We start from the raw sequence: 19,465 nt of genomic DNA on the forward strand, positions 1-19,465 counted from the left end.
ATGAATCTCACCCACTGTTACTCTTCTGGTGGGATGCAGGGAATGTGCTTGCAGCCATTCTGGCCATGCCTTTCCAGTTGGTGGATGGTGGGAGTGTTTTTGTGAGACAGAAGGATCTTCTGCTGTGGTCTCTTCAAGAGACCTCTTATCAAAGCACTCTTCAATCTTGTGAAGGTAGGAATGCTTTGCTCAGAGGTTAGGCATGGGTGGGAATGGTGTGGCCTGGGGCAGGGAAGTGCTGGATTCCCTAATTCCTGAGTGAGGGGGGGCTCTGGTCATACCCTCTCTGTAGAGCTGTTCCCTGAGCTAGCCCTTCTGGTATCCCCATCCCACTCGCAGTGATGTTGATAAGGTGACTCCTTTGGCATAGGATACTTGGGAGGAGGGACAGCCAGGCTATGATGCTTCCCTTCCTCTGCTGCTTCCATCTCCTTCTCTCCTCTGCCCTACTTTCTCTTTAGGGCACATTGCCCATTCCTTACCCAGGCCTACAGGTGTTTGCCTTCAGCCCTCCTTTTGCAGCACAGCTGAGTGCTGTCTGTGTTCACTGTTTGTGGTCAAACCCGCTTATGACCGAACCTGTCAGTTGTGGAGTGCTGCAGCGTTTTCCCCCACCTGCCTAATCCTTCATTATCAAGCCCTTCTTTTACTTTCTTTGTGAGAGATTGAAGGGATTAGTGCCCAGTGGCCAGGCTTTGGGAGTACTCTTGTTGGCATCTGTTGGTGAGGGATGTTTGTAGCTCCAAACCAGAGGACATGGAGTGGACAGAGCCTTGCCAGTTCATCCAGGTCACGGTTCTGGTGTGGTGGCTGTATGAGGGTTGACAAGCAGGCTTTCCCCAGGCTGCCCTAGAGCTAGGGTTGGTGTGCCAGGCAGCTGCTCTCCCCTGGCCTCTCCTCCTTGTTTTCCTGACTGCAGTCTCAGAGGCAGGCACTGTGGGCTGGCAAGGGGCTGAACTTGTGCAGGCTCCCTGAACTCTCCTGGGGAAGAGAGCAGACCTGGCTGCACTTTTTCTGCAGTCAGGACCCTACCTCTGGCCTTCAAGGCTCTGCAGTGGCTTCTTTGCAGTGCCTGGTTCCTGGTGTGGAGTGATGTATATGGAGAAACGTATGTATATATATAGCATGGTTCCTTCTGTATTTAGATGTCAGATCTTCTGGAATCCCTGATAGCTGGTAAATTCAGGCATCTGAATGAAACAAGATGGATTTTTTTCCAAATACTGTAACAATTTTTGTGGAGCACAAACAAATTTAGGCAAGCCCCTCTCCCCTGTTTTCTTTTTCTGACTAGATTTTCACAGGGACAGCAGGATTAATTCCTGTCATAAGGGCCTTGCTTACCAAATTTCAGGTTCTGTGCCAAGGAACAGGAGAACTCAAATAGCTGAAAGAAAAAAAGTCTAAAATTTTGCATATAGCAAACCCCCCAAGCCTGCAGAAATAGCAAGACCGTTTTGACTTCTTGGACACCAGAACAGGTTACCCAGAGAGGTTGTGGCTTCTCCATCCTTGGAGATATTGAAACCTGAAGTGTACATGGTCTTAAGCAGCCTGCTCCAGGTGACCCTGTTTGAGCAGGGGGAAAACTAGAAAGTCTCCAGAAGCACCTTCCAGCCTCAGCCGTTCTCTGAATGAAACTTCCTGAAGAAAATCATCTTGAAATGGGCAGTCGGATACAGGGAATTGCAGTTTACTTGGCTAGAGATGAGTGAAGTGGAAAATAATTTAAGACAGACTCACTTAATGGGAAGTGTAGAGAAAAATAAGCTGGTCTGCCAGGCGTGCCCTTAATAAATTCAGGGGAGTCAATAAAAACATTATGAATTCATACCAAAATAAAAGAAAGCAACTGACTACACAAACAGTTTAAGCTGCTCTGTAACTTTAATTAGTGCCCTAAATGCATTTTTAATGCACACACTGAAGTTGTGAGATTACTTAGAACCAGGATTCATGCTCTCACATTTACACATAAGGGGCCAATGCTCAAGATCATTACCGCTGATCCCGTAGAAAGAGTCATATGGGCATAAAAATAGCCAGGACTTGGCTGCTGTTTAGGAGTCATTTTCTGATCATGCTTTGCTCATGGGATTGTAAGCATAAAAAGCCAAATTTACATAAGCAAACTGCTTGATGAACCCTTGCCCTCCCCCCTCCCTTGACCTTTACTGCCTATTTGGCTCCATGGAGCTTTTCCAGAGATCTCATTTTTTGGGCTATGTGTCTCTCCAGCAAGAAACCCAAGTTCTGCAAGCAAGAAGGTGATGTAATTCAGCTACAAAACCTGAGAGCTCAAGCAGACAGTCTTCCCTCTCCCTTTGCCAATGCACCTCCTCACAAGGCAGCCCTGTGGGGACCAATGTGGACACTGGCTGGCAGCCAAGGCATGTAAATCTCCTTACCTTTGCTCATAGCTTGAGTTCATCCACAAATGGCAGCTGAAAAGTCATGCCCATAATACAAGTTCACATCAGTTTAACCCTTATTTTGCAACAACACTGCAGGCTTCTTTTTTTTTTTTTTCTAAAAGCCTTCTATTTCTCAATATTTTTCACATATTTTATTTCCTCAACTTATGAGGACTAGCAGGTAGGTTTGTCAGCAGTTTACCTTGGAGATAGAAGGCAAAGGGGAAGTGGCTTGCTGACAGGAAATTGCTTGCTGTCCAGGCAAGCATAGCATGAAATAAGATGAAAAGCTTGGACTCCCCTTTGTGAAGTTCAACTCAAAGCCAAATTATAACTTGAGCTCAGTCTCTTCAAAATATGTCTGTGTAGATATAGCTGTAGACCGTTTTGATGATCATAAATCTGCAGCTGAATTAATTGGTGGTGCAGGAAAAATATTTAAAGGCAGAGATTTACCATTCATAAATCCAGATGTACAAGATCAGATCTGTAGTCTGATCTTTTTAATGTTTTGTAGCTGAGAGTTTCCTGATACATTATGCCTAATCTTGTCAATATTTCTTTAGGTCTTGCTCCTTTAAATAGCTTTGGATGAGTGGAACATCCTGCACTTTTGCAAAGACCTCCTGAAGTCAGTGAAAGCCATTTGTGAGCATTGTCAGCGGAAAGAAGCAAAAGTTTTGCGTGTGCTGCACAGTCATAAGCCAGGCTGTGTTTGGGAAATGAGAGTAGTATAGTGTTACTGTGTTTGCTTTGGAAAGTAATCTAATCTAAAAGAGCTTGAAACAATTTGCAAATTAGTATTGTGAAAACCTCACTGTCATTTTTTATTTCTTTAAGAGAACAAGTATTTAAACCCAGAAAGAGCAAAAGGCTTGAAGAATTCAGGAGATTCAACCTGGCAGATGTTGCGAGGCATGGGATAGAATAGAGCTACGCTTTACCTGTTGCTGTGTGAAGGTTAAGAGCTGCAATCTCTGTTAGGAGATCCAAATTTCCCAACAGTCGGGTGATGGTGTAACAGGAAGAAAGGTGTGGGCAAAACTACAGAGTGACATATGAGTAATTCAAGACCTCACCTGTTTTCCCATCTGGAGAGCAGGCCTAAGTGAGGAAAGCAGATGGGCGGATCAGAAGTTACAGTTCAAATGCTTAGTTTTGCTGAGCTTGTCCGTATTAAGGGTAATCTTTGGGGATTCATGTTTGTTGTGTGCTTTTTGTGTGTTTGGATGGATGTTTTTTGAGTCAGAAAATGTGATGTCTGGTGTTACTCCTTTTATATACTGTATCAGCGTAGCGGATCTGAGTTGCTAGCTTATAGCCAGCAGATGCCAGCAGTCTTTGTGATACTTTACTGCTAATTTACCTGGATGTGTTTTCTTCAATAATGTTCCCAATAGTGAATGAGCTACCTTTTTAATAATATCAAAGTGGTGGAATTGCTGTCTCATTTCCATGTGAAAAAGTCTTGGTGAATATCAAAGGCAGATTTTGACCTTAAGTGATGCTCAGAAGCATTTATGTCAGAAAGAAGAAGTTACGATCCCAATAGTGATTTTTGAAATTCAGTCGACATTATGTAAGTTTCATAAATACACATCTTCCTTCAGTGTTTGAAATCAGGGGTCAGGACTCCAAAATAAAACTTAATATGAGATTACCTTCTGTGGTTATTACTGCCAGGGAAATGAGAAGGGCAAAAGTAAAGGTAGGCGATACAAGCTCACCGTTTCCCAAAGTTCAACAGATTTTGTGAGCGAAATGATCTGCTTACAGTGTGTTTTTAAGGTGGAAGTAATTTTATCTACAGTGCTGCATTTGGAGTCAGTATACCCAGCCATCTGCAGCTGTATGTATGGCAAGCCTAATATCTTGATTTAGGGATTAAATTTATACCATGCTCTTGTTTGTTTGTCTAAAGACTTTTGCTGCATCACCTGTTTGGGGTTTTGTTTGTGATGTAATGCACAGTCTCAGTGAATTTTGTTGTATTTCTTGTTTACTGGTATCTTTATGAAAAACTTGGCAAAAGTTTGTGAAAACTCAGTATAAGAGTCGTTATACCTTTATATGTCAGTTGGCCAGTGGTATTAATATTTAAAGTAATTAATGCTCTTCCCTTTTTAATCCAGGCTAATGTCTTCATATCAAATGATGTAATTCAACAAATATAGCAAAACCTACTGAATTAAGATACTGTACTCTTCTGTTATCTCTGGGTAACAGTATAGCACAAGTATTTTGAGCATTTTGGGGATTAGTAGCTGAATTTCTGGTAGTAAATGCATTTTATTTTTGAGTCAATAAATTTCATTTTCTGTCAATGCTTACCTTCAAGTTACATTTCTGCTGAATTACCCGTTGTTAATTAAAAATAATTTTATCTTTTGGGTTAACATAAGAAATTAGGACATTATTAGGGCGTTGGCCTTGATGTTTCGATAACAGGTTAGCTGCTTTGATCTGGCTGTGTTGACAGTAAAATCGGGTCTTCCACTTGGACGTGTAGGAGAAATACGTGTTTGGTTAGACCGCTGTCAAATTGGACAAAGTAACTAGAGTCAGTAAAGCAAAGACAGGCACAGCAATAATAAAAACAGAGAAAAAATAATACAACACAGGGTCATGCAGGACGCTGTCACTTTGCCAGTATCATTTACGGCTGTAAACAGAGGTCATGACGTCATGCTACAGCAATCCCAGCTCTTCTCAGATTTGTACCATTTTCCTACAACTCACATAAGCCCAGTCCTAGAACATTGCGTTCCCTTTTGTGTACCAAAGTTACTTATTATTTTTTCTGACCAGAAGAGATTAAACAGCAGAGAGTTCAGGGAGGAGCTGGAAAATAATAGAGCGAAAGGAAAATGACATGACCAAAGTCTGCAGAGTGGCTGTACGTGTATATTGGTGACACATGGCTGAAAGTAGTTGAAAAAGGTAACTGAAAAAAGTGAAAGTGGATTGTTTGGGTTGCTTTCTTTCATTTTAGCAGAGGGATCTATTAGAAGAGTTTGTTCCCTGTGTTATCAGCTTGGAAGTGATCGATAGGAATCTTAAGGTGTATAAAGCACCAGCAGCTGTATAATATGGAATGATACAACTTTGATAGAATGAGGGATAGGCAGCTACTGAAGTCCCCTCTTATATGATTATTTTTCATAGTTTCAGATGTTCTGATTCTGAACACTAAATAATGCCTCTGATGTAATTTAACTGTGGTATAACAACATTAAGAATATGGACCATTTACATCACGAGAAGAAAAAAAGGGAAAATACTTTGAAGAATTTCCTGGGTTTAGAGTAATATTTTTTCTTAATTACTCATAATTAATTAATTAATATAATTAATATAAATCAAAACACAGGAAAAATAGGATTCTATTATATTTGCCTGGTGTAGGTGTATGTAATCTTGTAAGCACCATGTGACATTTTAGATTTTATTTCATTTTCCCTTTAGGCTGCAGACTGGCAGTTAAAGTGCCCTGAAGGGGTCTTTATTCTAGTTGAAGTACTCTTGATTGCACCCGTCTTTTTTTTACTTTCCTTTATAGTAGTGTTTTAAGTTTGATGGATTGTTGTTGGAGAAGTGGCATCTTTTCTGTTATGATCAGTGGTAGCTAAAGCTGCTCCGTGCCTTTTCAGTGATCCTAACAATCATCAATCAGCCAAAAAATGAGTACCTCATAGAACTGCAGGTTATGTGTGATCCTGATTCAGAAGTGTAAGTGTCTGAATTTAAGAACCTTTTAGGACAAGCTGTGCGCTCTGTTCGGTGGTTGGCCATCTCACTAGCTGTCCGGTTCTTCTCTAAAACATGCTATTTAAAATGTTATCACAACTTCTTAGAAACTTGTGATTTAAAATCACATATCTTCAAAAAACTGAACTGTGAATAACTATATAGACATTGTAGATTGGACAAAGAGGAGGGATTACATTCCAACACCAATATGCTAGCAAAATTACACAGGGAAGAAAGTGGAAAAAGAATTCTAGTCTTCATGTCAGAACTACCAGGTATGGTATATGTTCCGTTAGTTGCTTGGTACCCCAGCTGGGCAGCACTCCCCAGTCTGTGGTTGCCATACCCAGCTTTGAACAGAGTACCATGGTAATACTTCCCAACTTCCCAAAGAAATCTAATGTGACTATTTCATCCTCATGAATTTTTCACATATATCCTCTCTTCCTTGATTTCAGATTGTAACATGTCAAGTAAAGAGCGTTAATCCTAAAATTTGTACAACATGCATTTCAAGTTTCAGTCTGGGTCTTTTTCAAGTTCAGCAGTGTTCACAAAGAAAACAGGTTAGGTACATGTTTTTTCCTGCCTTCACATAATTCCTTATTGTCCTTAAATCTGATTGATTGTCTTTATTTTTTTTCTTTACAGTCCAGGTTGTTCTGCTTTAGTCCTTACAGATAAACACTTCAGAAGGTTATGTGAAAAGGCACAGTTACAGTAGAGCGTGTTTATGGTTTTTAACTCTTGCTGTCACTCCAGAGCCACCACTGTCAGCTGCTGAGATGTCACAAGGGTCACCAGTTTCCATTTAATTTTGATTGTAAAACTGCTGATGAGCTTTATTGGTGTCTGGGAGGCTGTGCAAAATGGATGGGGCAAAGTGGCATAAGCAAAGTCCTTACACATAAACAGTATTTCAAATGGATGTGGTATAAGCATATTTTTCATAATCTTCATTCTGATGTCATATTCCCCAGAGGAACTTTTGGAGCCTAACAGTGAATTCAGAAACATATATAATAGCATTAGAAATGAGTATGGAAGTAGCAATAATAGGGGGGAGAGTACTTCACCACTGTCAGTGATTGTCTGAAGATGAATTCCCCAGCACCAAATTCTCAAAGTGCTGGGAAGTGGTCTGAGAACATGCAGTAAAAATGAGCAGTTTACCTGCATGTTATAATTACAGTGTTAGATGATGTGCAGTCCTGGTTTCCTGCCTGATCGCCAATACATTGTGTTTCAATGGTCTGCACTGTTCATAAGGGTAGTGCAGTAACACATCAGGAATGACAGAACTACCATGGTGCGTTTGTGTTGTGAAAGCAAACCCAAAATCCCTCTTCCGTTTGTTCCTGCATGTATTTAAAACTGCATTTTGTTATTTGTATGTCTGTAAATGATGCTTTACAGGCATATGAAAACAGAGAGTTTTTCCAAGCTCTTATAACATAGTTTTATCTAATTGTGGTTATTTTCTATAGCCTTTATAGTTTTTTACACTATATTAGGGAAAGTGCACATAAGTGATTCAATTTTCAGTGCTGTTTACCCATGTTAGAAATTATTCTTTAACTCTGTGTGTTTGCTTTTTTAAGGATATCATGACTCATTATTTACTCATGGGTAATCATCTTTTAGTAAACAGTGCATCTTGTGAGAGAAAGAGCCCCTTCGATTCAAAAGTTCCTGCCAGCTGTCACCTCCACAGCTAGTATCACCTCATAATAGAGAGCTAGTTATGAAATACCAAAAATAATGGTTGTGTTTAGAGAAACAGGAAAGCTTCCAAATAAGCCAGAGCTCAATAACATGTCTGACTTCAGGGCTGCAGCAAAATATACCTGGGCATGTAATACTAGAGATCTCTATTTTGTGTCTGATACCTTACTGCTGTGTCTGGTTGGTATTTTATACTTTTTCAATCAGTGAAAGAAAAAAAAAAAGTGGCATAAAATAAAGTTACTTAATCCTACCTTTTTTTCTGTTATGAGGAGAAGATAGACTTTGCCTTTATTGCCAGTTATGTTCCTAAAAACGATATCCTAGGTTTAGATTTTGAATCATTCCCTGGCTGACTAAGTGATGACTCTCTTGTTTTGTCTCCTATTTATAAAAGAAGGGAAAAGATTTAGCTCATGAATTTTTCATATAGAATACAGCTGTGCTGTCTGGGGCCAAATGCTGTCCTCGGTTACAAGTCAGTGTCTCTGGTTAGCTGTCTGAGTCAATGGCAGTGTTGTGAATGTATTTCAGGGTAGTACTGAGACTTAAATGTTTTGTTTCTACTGTGCATATGGGGGTAAGAATTAAGCAGATGATAGATAAACTGATTATAAAAATAGATAGGAAATAGAGGTTCATTTTTCAGTCCAACATGCTGCTGCCAGTAATGAAGTAGGAGTAAAACCATTACTCACTGCCCTGCGGGTGCTGCACCCTATAATGAATGAGTACCATGTTATATCCAGTAACATCATGAAAAACTCAAGTTGAAGCAGAAGTTCAGATCTTAATTAGTAGAACTGCCTTTCCCCCTTTGGTGCTGCCAACCAGAGAAGTCTGATTATATTTTAAACTTTCTGAAATGGACTTTGCCTTTTGACTCCTTAGGATCTGTGAAGCCGAGAGTGAGGAAAGGTGTAGTACAGGCTTTATGTGCCTTCATCGCCTGGTTTCAGGTTGGTAATGTCCCTCCGAAGTTTTACTTTCAGGGCAGCCTTTACACCTGTGTTCTTTCAGCCTCCAAGATTTTCTGTACAATCAGGTTAAAAATCAGGTTAACCTTTGACCAAGAATTTCAAAATCACCAGATGGAAAGCCCTTCCCTTTCTGCTGCCTGATTAAAAACTCTCCTCTGCATGTAAGACTCAAAAAGCCTCTGTAGAAAAGACGTGAGGCTTTACTGATTCTGAATTGCAGTTTTTCTGAGTAATTCTTTATAGGAAGAGGCATCCTCATTAAGTGTTTGGAGCTCTTCCTTGCTTTTCAACCTAGAGAATAGGAAATCGGGCAAAAATAATTAGTGGGAAAAAAGTTAGTAGCACTGCTGTGATGTGAGGGCCCTGCCCGCAGCTGGGTCTGCCAGGTAAATACAAGGTTGTTCTCAGCCCTGCTAGAGAAATAGAAAGCAAACTCAAAAAAACCTAAATGGAAATACAGTGCTCTTCCACCCCATTTTATTGTGCTGTAATGAGGAAAAAAGTCCCTTTGTGCTGGGACAGCTTAAGGCTGATTTTCCCCCGTTGCTTGTCCCATTCCCAACTGTTTTCTGAAAAAGGGCTGAGCATTGTTCGTTGCTGGTTTTGCAGTCTGCTCAGCTGGTGGGCATAGGCAGTCTTCTCAGCCCCTGTACAAAATCTCAGTGAAAGACAGAGAGCATTGCCTGGTATAGGGTAGATGGTATATTTTATATATGAAATTCCAGTCACTGCTCCTTGCATGAGCATTGTGAGGTTTCTGAGGGTTTTTTTTAGCAGTTTCATGGATTTCTGTCCTCCTCACGTAATGCTTTTCCAAACTCTTCCAGTGCTGTTGCTGGGGAGCTCACAGGCATGCTCATGCACTGTCTGTGGGAAGGTTTTTTGTCAGATGAGTGCTGGGCATCAGTACTGCCTATGTAGACCACCCCAGGGTGCTCAGGGAGCTAGCACCACGGCTGCTACATCCACCTCAGTGCTCCTGCCAGAAGGTTGCATGCAGAGGCAGCTTTCCATCAGATGCACATGGTAGCATCAGCAGCATGGTTCAGCAAATGTGCAGTTCTTCTTCAAGAGAGGGAGATTTCCAGGCTGCATCATGGTCATCAGAGCTGGTCAAGTGGTTTCTCTTGCACCTGAAGATAGTGCAGCAAGCTCTGCGCTTATATTCTGTATGTTCATGCCTCAGATTGAGAAGGTCAGAGGTCTCTGCTCATCATCTGGCTCTGAAAGCAGCAGAGTCAGGACATTTTTAGTACCCTTTCAGGAGGTGGTATGTTCCTGGAAGGGACATCTGTCTAATGCATGCAGCATTGTTTATTGTGGGATACACAGTGTGGGAAGGCAGGCGTGACACAAGCTATCTGGTACTATCAGGGTAATGCAAGATAGGTCTTTTAAAAGAAATCATAAACATGTTTGGCATATATACACAATAAAATGTCTCCTGTAGGACTCATTCTTCCAGTGTTGCTTAATCAATTTGGTATGTTGTTTTTGAAGCGTTGATCTTTTTTTTAAGCCTTGCATCTCCTTCTGATACTCAGATGTCTGGCTGATGAGGTCTTTTGATGCTATATGCTGTATTTATAGCCCTTATGAACTCGTCTTGCGAAATCACTAGATTTTAATCACTCGCTTCCTTGAGTACTGAATCCTAAATATGCAGACTTGTTAGCACTTAAAGAGCTTTATTTGTCTACCAGAGTACATTAGAAACAAGCCAGTCTATTGGAGCTGCCTATCTTGAAAGGGTTAGGATTAAGATACCAGCAGAAGTGAGGCAAATAACAGTAGATAGATGGACAGAAAGACTGGGAAGGAGCTATTAATGTAAATATCTTGGAGTTATACGCTGATGGTTTACCAGAGCAGGTCTGTCATTATCTGTTTTGCCCTTTTTGTGGGCAGTTCCCAGTCTGCTGTTGTATGCTACTTTGAAAATCTTTTCAAGGATAATTGCTGCTATGAAGGTAGACATTCCCACATTCTGTATGATGCCTGGGATGTAAAAATGGTGATGGCTCTAACTCCCCATTTCCTTGCTTTTTCATCTTTTCCTTGAAATTTAGAAAAAGAGGTGTTAGGGAATGACACTGGTAAAATGGATTGACTGTCCTTGATTTTTTAATTCCCAGTTTTTCTTTGTCGAATTTCTTGGATTATTCTTTACCTTTTAAGTTATTTTCCATAGAGAGTTAAACTTTTCAGGGAGGTTGTTAGGCAAGGAATGTGCACCATGATAACTAACAAAATAACATTTCCTATTGAAGCCTGTCTGAATTGATGTCTGCATGGCTATAAACACAGAACAGAAGAAAAGAGGAGTTCTGGAAGGAATCTCAAAAATCTGCTAAGTCCCCCCTCTTTTGCTGCTAAAATATCTTAAAAATGGAGAGAAAGTTGATAAGGCACTGTGTTGGAGATAGGCAATATGCTGTATAAAAGCAAAAGTTTAGCTTTCGACTTACATAATAAACATGGGAAAATGTCACTGCAGATTATGCTAGTTGCACTAAACGCTTGTCTATTAAAAGCAATTGAGTTCTTTTCCTGCTGTGCTGGCATATAGAGCTGCTGTCTTTGGTGCTGTAGCATTAAACCAACACAATGTTGAGGGGTATTTTTCCCCAAAGTCTATGTCTGCCAGTTACTTTGTAGAACTCGCTAGGAATTATGAATATAAATGTTGTGCATAAAAGAAGCAGGATGCTGTCCCACTGGTCTCTGCTTTTCAGTGTCTTTTCACATGAATGCGGTATTTTGTGCTGTGCAACACAAGCAATTGTATGTAAATTCAGGGTGAAGCAGAATCTTAAGAGTTTTGAAATGACAATTCTTCAAGCAAGAAAAGCTGCTGCTTATGGTACTTCTGCTGGGTAAATCTGGGATTTTGACCCTTTTTGGCCCTTATATTCAGTGATAGAAATACATGTTTGGTGTTAATGCCTAGAAGCACAGTGCTTGAAAAGGGATGATGTGTCATACATAACCACCATATCAATAAAAGTAGACAAGCTTATGTTACTACTGTTTTGATTTTTCTTCTAAAACAGAGGCCACACTTACTTAATTTGTGAGAAATCTACAACACAATTCCCCCTCCCACCCCTCCGTGTAAGAAAGAGGATTATTTTTATGTTTGTTTTCTTCCTTCAACTTTCATTTTTCCTGTCAGTTGAAACTCTTTCCTGTGGTGTTTTGTTTTAGGATAAAAACCAGCCAAAGTGGGATTTTCATTTTCTCCAAATTAGGGTGCTGCTCTGATAGTAGTGAAGGAATTTATTTTTTTGCTGCTTTTTGTTACTAGATACAGAATCTTTAATTTCCAAAAGTGATTAATGAATTTGGCATAAGGCCATTTTAGAGCGCATAACCTAAAACATCTGAAATATGGTGTTCAGTTCTTACTGGAAACGAGGTTCCATTAAAAACATCTCTGTTTGTCAGTGAAATGACCAGTCATCCAAAATCAGTGCTCTTATGTGCAAATGGAGCTTATGAGATTTCAGTCTGTTACTGAAAGCTTTTCATTACCTAAAAGTTAGAAGATTAAGACAAACAAAAAAATTACATCTATCTGTAATTAAATGATGTGATGTGATGATATTATAATTTCTTTTAAATGTAATTTATTATAAAACGGTTGCATTATTGCCTATGTTCTTGCAACAGGAAGGCAAGCAGGGATAATGGATGGCTAGACACTGTGTTAAATTTTGCTACTTTATGTACTACAGTCAGGCAGATGGTGTAGGTACATAGCTATAAGCTATTACGATTTTGGTTTCCTAAGCTCTAGACAATGCTAGATGGATGCTACAGGATCCTCTGTAATTTTCTCTTTACAGTCTGTACAACACTGACTCATTTAGTGGCTGTTTCATAGAATCACAGAATGGTTTGGGTTGGAAGGGACATTAAAGATTATCCAGTTCCAACTCCTCTGGCACAGGCAAAGATACCTTCCACTAGACCAGGTCGCTCAAAGCCTCGTCCAGCCTGGCCTTGAACACTGGCTGGGGATGGGGCATTCATGGCTTCTCTGGGCAACCTGTGCCAGTGCTTCATCATTCTCACAATAAAGAATTTCTTCCCAATGTCTAATCTAGATTCACCCTCTTTCAGTTTGCAGCCATTCCCCCTTGTCCTGTCACTACATGCCCTTGTAAGAAGTCCCTCTCCAGCTTTTCTTAGGCCCCCTTTAGATACTGGAAGCTGCTCTAATGTCTCCCTGGACTCTCCTCTTCTCCAGGCTGAAGAAGCAAGCCCATCTCTCTCAGACAACCCAGGTGCAGGACCTTGCACTTGGTCTTGTTGAACTTTGTAAGGTTGGCACTGGCCACCTCTCAAGCCTATCCAGGTCCCTCTGGATGGCATTGCTTCCCTCCAGCATGTCGACTGCACCACACAGCTTGGTGTCATCAGCAAACTTGCTGAGGATGCATCAATCCCACTGTCCATGTGGCTGACAAAGACAATGAACAGTGCTGCTTTTTCTTTTTTTTGCTTTTAGTTGGTGACGGAGCTGCTACAAACAAGTCATTAGGGAACAGCAGACATCAGTTTGTCAGTCTATGATTTCTTGAGGCTGCAGTGGGGGATGACAGCAGGGAAGAAGTTGGTAAGCTGCCTGACATCAAAGAGCTGGCTAAATCTAACAGGTCAAAATGTAAAACTGCAAGCAGTACCAAAATCAAAGGTGCCCCTGAAGGACAATTTGCTTATTGATAGGAAAAAGCAGAGTGCTGTGTTTGCACCTGCCAAAGAGACATTTTTCAGAACTTTTTTCACCAGTAAATGCTTCGTAGAATAAGCTGAATCAATCACCAGAATACATTTATGAAGACGTAAGTATGAGCTTGTTGGTGTGTTTCATTTCTGAACACTGGTCATTTCTGTTTACTGCCAAAACAATGGGGAAAATCACTCGAACATCGTAAATAAAAAGTTCTGATTTCAAATAGATGAGACTGTCGCAGTCATCTTTTGTGTTTATGGCATCACTTTTCAGCATAGCATAAAATGAGAAATTATGAAGTTACTTTAGAGTTCATCGTTGATGCATCCTGCAGGGCAGGTTTACAGTTCATTATTGTTTTGAGTGAAGAAACCAGGTAAAAAAATGCAAGGAAATTGAAAGTAGTTCCGTGAAACAGGCAAACGTTCATCAAAATAACCTGTTAACTGTCAGCATTTGTGCAAGACATGTTCATAGTTAATTGTTTGATTCTTTATCGGTGAGGAAACCCCAGAATATTCTATCCAAGTTGTTAAAGGTCCTGTCCAAAATGCCGTCCAAGATTTTGATTAAAGCAGAGTATGCCTTTTGCAGAATAAGATGTTATGGCTGGATCTGATTAACAATGAACAATTGGAACCATGGGAGAACAAAATAAAATAATGATTCAGATAAGTTACAGAGTTTTTCCATTCCATAGTGCATATGACCAATCCCAAATCATAGATTGATCTTGAAAAAAATATCCAAATCAGCCCAGACAATGTTGAAATATTATATGAAACAAAAGTTCTTTGTTCTTTAAAACGAAAAATGCAGATTTACTCCATTGCCATTGTCAGCTGCATGGACAGTGGGATTGCAATATTCAGTTGCTTTGTCATATTTTACTCATGATGCATTTGGAGAAGAGAATTCCTTCCTTATAATGAAACAAAACACATTCGAAAACCTTTTCTGAACTGTCGTGGTTTAAACCCAGTCAGGTAACTCGTTCACTCACTCCCCTCCCCCCCCCCCCCCCCCTTTCCTTCCCCCTACTCCCGGAGGGACGGAGAGGAGAATCGAAAAGAATGCAACTTCCACGGGTTGAGATAAGAACAGTTTAGTAACTAAGGTATAACACAAATCACTACTGCTACCACCAATAATAACAATGATAAAGGAAATAACAAGGGAAGAGAATACAACACCTCACCACCAGCCAACCGATAACTCACTCCCCCCAGCCCGACCAAGCACCGACCGATACCTCCTCCAACCCTGCAGTCTCGCAGCCCTTCTGGCTAACTCCCCGTTACCTCCTGGGCAGGACGTGCTGTGGTATGAAATACCTCTTTGGTCAGTTTGGGTCAGGTGTCCTGTCTCTGCTTCCTCCCAGCTTCCCCTCCTCCCTGGCAGATCATGAGGCTCACAAAGTCCTTGGCCAAACCAAAACATCATTGTTATCAGCGCTGTTCCCGAGCTGAAAGTCAAAACACTGCACTGCACCAGCTACCAAGGAGGAGAAAAATGACTGCTACTGCTGAACCCAGGACATGAACAAATCAAAGAAAAGAGAAAGTAGGGTATTTTGTGTCTAATATCCCCTGTGGATATGGAATCATGCATCATAGCGATGAGGCTGGAAGACTGAACCTCTGCCTCTCCCCAGTATTCTCTACTTGTACCTTCTTTGCCCCTCTCCTCTACCAGCAGGCTTTGAGCATCTCCTTTTGGCTCCAGCTCTGTGGTGTCAAAACACGGAGGGATAGTGATGCTGCCCATTCCTCCCTCCTGTCAAATCAGGACCACTCAGCCCCCTTGTGCCACGAGTTTGCTGCACGGGCCCCATACCACTTTATTTCTGCCTGTGCATTGATGTTGCACTGGATTCCTGTGCCATGTCTGGTTCAGAGGTCTGTGCCAGAGCTCAAAACATTGTAATTAATGTATTAGAAACAGGTTCTGCATGGGAGACATATTACTCATGATATTGACATCTGTGGCACTGGATCCTGATTTCTCTTGACCATCTAATTAATTGTAGTGCCTGTCTCCATCAAAGAAATTACTAATAAACTAGTCGATTTTTTTCATACATACTGCTAGCAACTGTTCTGCTGTGTTCAAGGGTAACCTTGAAAATCCATAATTATACTCTGCATGCTGCTGCCCACTGATAATTAATTATGTACAAAATTTGAACTATGATAATGAATCACTGAGCTTAGAGAAGAGGTTTGGGAAAGAAATGTCAGTTTTATCCAATATAGTTTCTTGGATAACAGTCAGATTCTCCCATTTTTTCTGTAATAAGCCAGAAGAATCAAAAGAATCTCAGGATAAATTCATACAAAATGTCTTGACTTTTTTTTTGGTGATTCCCACCTCAGTGTTTTATTGTGAGGAGATGCATAAGTCTGCCTGACAGAACAAGAGCAGAAATTGTGGTAGCCATCGATAACTGAATGAAGAATGTGCACCATATTGAAAATAACTTCTCAGATATGTTCTGTTCATGAAATACATTGAAGTGAAGCATTACATTCTCTTTCATGTAGACAGTGGAGTGCTTGAAGTCATCTTTGTGTTTCTCTAGTCTTGGGACAGGCTGGCTGGCAGTTTGCTTCTCAGCATCCTCAGACACAACTGTAACTGGTATGTTGCACAGGGGAAAGCCACCGAGCTAGCCACGAGTCTCTTGTATGCAGGGAGTGCCTGTCCTCAGGAGACTTCTGGTGAAGCAGAAAGTCCAAAATAGAGGCTGCATCCACCATGGACTATGGCATACTTTTTCTGTGTGTCCGAGTTCCTTTCTCAGAATCACAGAATGGGCTGCAAGCACACACTGCTGGCCCATGTTGAGCTTGTCACCCAATACCTCAAAAGTCCTCCTTATGGCTGGGCTGCTCTCAATCTGTTCTCTACTCAGCCTGTAGCTGTGCTTGGGATTGCCCCGACCAAGGTGTGGGACCCTGAACTTGGCCTTGTTGAACTTCATGAGGTTGGCATTGGCCACCTCTCAAGCATGTCAGGGCCTCTCTAGATGGCATCCCTTCGCTCCAGCATGTCAGCCACACCACACAAGGTCCCTCTGAATGGACCAGTGCAAAGACAAGAACATGGTCTTTGTCTCTAGTGGTGTGTTACTCAGCTGATGCATTGTCAGTCATGTGCTGGTGGCCTGATGTGTAGCCAGAGTGGGCTCATAGGTCAGCTTTTCTGCTTGTGCTCATCAGGCAACCATGCAGCTTCTCAGTGTTGGCTGCTGGGGACTGCAGATACCACCTCTTGGTCTCTGCTCCTGTTTCACTGCCTAGACTTGCAGTAGGTGACATGCTTTGCCCGGTTGCTGGAGTGCATCTACCTTTAGTGTGGTTTATTGCTGTGGGCTAAAAGTTTGCTTGCTCATTCATCATCATTTGCTAACCGTAAAACAGGTATATGCTGCTAAGATCAGCCTGTGTAGGAGAGCTTGGCAGGGGCTGCAGGCATCCTTTAGAGATGACATGCATTTAAAATCCCTTTCATGGTAACATTACAAAATGGTCCTTAGTGTAAGTGGTGATAATGCTCAGAGGAATTTTTAAAAAAAGGTATTTTGTTATAGTATTTCTTTTAATATAGCCTTATGCATAAAGCCTCTCAGTGTAATTACAGCTTTGTAAATCCCCATTATTTGTTCTCTGTAACAAAGGATTTGTCTGTTGAGTTACAACTGCAAATACCTCATAAACCTGGCAGCTGAATATTATCTGTGATATACTGGTGGGAGAAAGCAAGCAAATACCGCAGTCTTTCTGAAAATACAGAAATGTAAATGAAGCCCTTTTTAATGGAACGTCCAAAATGGGGAAAATACCACTTTACCCTTTCCTGCTGATTGTGCATTCAGAAGTTTTCAACGTGCATGACTTCAGTTTTGAATTTGGTTACTTGGATAGATTTTATGTTTTTTTTCTGATCTCCTTTTGTAGAAATAAACATAAAAGGCAATTGCAGCACATTGACTTTGAGACATTATTGCATAGTTACTAAACAAATGTCTGAATCTTCCAGTTTGTCTGTTAATCAGAATTTAGCCCAGTTCCACCTCTCAAAAAACCCTGGCATTTCAGCATGCTTGGCCTTAGCTCCAGAAAATAAAGCAAATATCATGCCTTAAGGCTTTTGTCCTGTTAGCTTAGCCAGAAGATCTTGATTCAACACTGTTTAGAATTTAGTCATGGTTGGTTATCACTAGCAAATGATGTCATTGTCACTAGCAGTGTTTACCACCACCCCACCACAAATGATGAAGAGAAGTTAGACAGCTGCAGACATTACTTAAACTGTGTTTCAGTGAAGGTTTATATTTGCTGTATGCACTGGGCATAGGGAGACATTTTCCAAAGCCCCTGTTAGAAATACCTGTTTCTGTTTCGTTGTCTATTCCTTACATTGGCAACCAGAACTGCCATTTGAAAAACACTTCGCAGCAGAATTGCTGGCCTGATGATTATACAATGTTGTACAATACTCCTTAAAATCTTTACCATAAATAAGAAGAAAGTACTCTCTAAGCTTGCTTTCACTGACTTACAGTTGGCAATTTCCATTTTATTTATTCTTATGTTATTTTTCATAGCTTTGAAAATGTATGCAGAGCTTAAGGACATACTCCTTGCACAAACCATGCAGTGCCACAGTTCTGGACTGCATTGGGACATTTTACTGGGGCATGTGCTATACATGGGACTTAAATGAAGGCATGTGTCATACAGGTAGAAAAAGATAGAAGAAAGAAATATAGCAAAAAATAATCTTTAAATGAAAGATAAAGCCCCCAATTTACAGACTAGTTCACTGTATTTTTTCCTTCTTTGATGCATTCATTAAACTTCTGCTTTCATAGAACTTTCTTACTTTAATTTTGGATGGACTTACCAGCTTCATTCCAGTGTGCAAGTGTGGTGGTTGCCATCCACCATCCCAAGCAGAACATGGCACCACCTACTCAGTTATTAGAAAAAGTACTGGGGGAAAAAAATAAGCATTCTGGATGTGTCATGAGTTGGAGTCAGCCCTGCTTTAAGGTCTGGGATGGGTTGGGCTGAAACTGGCATTCTGGAAAAGATAACAGGAGTCTGCCATGTTCCAGGACTTCATGATGACATTCACTGGCTGGGGATATTGTGCAGCAACATTCACTGCATGCTCTTTCTTCTATTTTTAATTCTGCCATCCCATAGAAGACACGCTATTAAGACAACCAGTCAACAATTAAGACAATTACTCTTATGTCAGTGGTGTGATTATAGTCAGAAAGATATGTGATACAAGATTTATGATTTCTGATCTGATACAAGGTTTGAAAGTCCAGATCTTATCTCTGATGTAGTTTGTGCTTACTCAGACATATGGACAAGGATAGAAATCAAGCGTCTGCTGTAAAACAGTGTGAATCTAAGGATGAAGTTTTGGCTGTCTCAGCTTGTCTGCTCTCTAGGTTCCTTTTCAGTAAGCTGGAGGAAGAGAGGAGAAAATTCCACAGTGCTGTTTGCACCACTGATAACTGCAGTATATAGTTAAATACATGTGGGATTAATGCCGCAGGATTTGAAACAATGATTTTTGGTACAGATTTTATTTTAAAAGTAAATTAGTTTAGTTTTGCCCTTTTTTTAAGTCAAGGAAAACAGTGTCATTAACATTTATAAAGTAAATTAAATATGCTCCAATAGATCTTGAAGGTCTACTAGCCAAAATATATTTTTATCTTGCTAATTTGTCATTTAAACAGAGAATTATAATGCAAATGCTGGCAAAAAAAAAGGACCGTAGGCATTACTGTCTGTGGACTTGCCATTTACTGGAGTGGGTAATAGCTTCTGGGT

General features: G+C 40.6%; 1 protein-coding gene across 10 annotated transcripts in view; it reads left to right on the forward strand.

Moving 5' to 3' along the window:
* THRB (thyroid hormone receptor beta) overlaps positions 1-19,465 on the forward strand; it is a 168,056-nt gene that overhangs the window by 20,811 nt on the left and 127,780 nt on the right. The window contains exon 1 of one of the 10 annotated variants that reach the window (XM_057424851.1): positions 8,793-8,848. The exons of 8 other annotated variants lie outside the window; for them this stretch is intronic. The gene's annotated coding sequence lies outside the window, so the exon portion shown is untranslated. Of the gene's footprint in view, positions 1-8,792; positions 8,849-19,465 lie in introns of those variants that run through there. One more of the 10 variants, XM_057424852.1, reaches the window with a different exon arrangement.

Source organism: Pezoporus wallicus, unplaced genomic scaffold, assembly GCF_028554395.1.
Source record: "Pezoporus wallicus isolate ANWC-B61680 ecotype Strahan unplaced genomic scaffold, APGP_CSIRO_Pwel_v1 contig_3181, whole genome shotgun sequence".
NCBI classification, from domain to species: domain Eukaryota; kingdom Metazoa; phylum Chordata; class Aves; order Psittaciformes; family Psittacidae; genus Pezoporus; species Pezoporus wallicus.